The following is a 1,617-nucleotide window of genomic DNA, read 5'->3' on the forward strand; positions in this document are numbered from 1 at the left end:
CCCCCCCCCCCCCCCCCCCCCCCCCCCCCCCCCCCAACTATGCTAAGAGTCTGAACACTGCAGTAGTGTATGTGTATTGCCAAAAACATTTCTCAGAAGATCCTTGCAATTATACTCGTGCCAGCCTGGTAATTACTTATTTTTAACATTTACTGATGTGATTGTTTTAATTTGCACTTAAAAAAATCACTTGTGAGGTTGAACGTTTTGCCATATGCTTACTTATTCCATTTCCTCTTATGTGAAGTATCTGCCCATTTATCTTTGGGGGACGTTTTTCTGATGGGTTTGCATGAGTGTTTTATAAAAGACAGAAGTTTATCTTTTGTCATATTTGAGGCAGATATTTTTACCAGATGGTTATTTTCTTTTTGGTTATATTTTTCTATGTACAAATTTTCATAATTTTATGTAACTAAATCTATTGAACTTTTCTTTTGCAATTTCTTGTCAGTTCAAAGCTTAGAAGGTTAACAGTTCAAAGATCTGCTAAATACTCAATTCTATTTAATAGCGTATATTTAATTTTTGACTTGGGGTTTACAAAGATAAATAGAATAAATAAAAAATTCTATTTTTCCCCAAATGGCTAGCCAATTTTCTCGCTACAATATATTGAATGATCTTTCTCTTTTCTATTGTGTTGTAAGAACAGTGTTAGCATTAAATGAAGTCATATATAGTATGTGGTTCTATTTCTATAAGTATGAGCATGGGAGATGGAGTCTATGGTGAGCACAGAGACAAGCATTCCCAGTATCCTGTCCCAGACTGCCAGAGTGAAGGGACGCATATGAGTGGTTCATGGTCATAAGTCATTCTGAGTAGAGCAGTCCAAACCCCTCACTCCCTGTCTTAAAGAGTAGCTCTCATGCTTCATATTCCCTGATCAACTAATTGCAGCAGTCAACCAACAGCACAGCCTACGCCATTTCTCACATTGATGGGACATAGTGAGGCAGAGTGAAAAGGGCACAATTTGAATCTGTCTCTGTGTGCCCTAGAGCAAGTGGCTTCACGTCTCTGAATCACAGGTTCCTTATCAGAAAACAGGGATAACAATCTTTACTCTTCAGTTTGTTGTAAGGGTCAGAGATGGTGTATCAAGTGCATAGAACACAGTAGTGACTCAATCAGTGAATTAGTACTTCAATTCTCTCCTGACCACTTCTGGCTACTCCCTTCTTAAATTTATTTTTTAAGCATCCTTGTTGAGGAATAATTGATGTATGATGAAGGACACATCTCTAAAGTATACAGTTTGACAAATTTTGACCAATGTATATACCCAATGAAACCATCACCACAACTAAGATAAAGGAACATGTTCATCACCCCCTCATGTCCCTTTGTAATACCTCACTCCAACCCCTCCCCCTGCATTTCCAGGCAGTTACTGATCTGCTTTCAGTCACTATTGATTAATTTGCATTTTATAGAATTTTCAAGAAGCAGAAATCTTAAAGTATGTACTCTTTTTGTCTAGCATCTTTCATTCAGCATAATTATTTTGAGATTCATCCATGTTGTTACATGTATTAATAGTTTATTCTTTTTATTGTTTAGTAGTACTTTGTTGTGTGATATACCACAATAAGCTCATCCATTCACCTATGG

The sequence above is a fragment of the Herpailurus yagouaroundi genome, unplaced genomic scaffold (assembly GCF_014898765.1).
Source record: "Herpailurus yagouaroundi ecotype Mexico unplaced genomic scaffold, PumYag 67569, whole genome shotgun sequence".
NCBI lineage: Eukaryota > Metazoa > Chordata > Mammalia > Carnivora > Felidae > Herpailurus > Herpailurus yagouaroundi.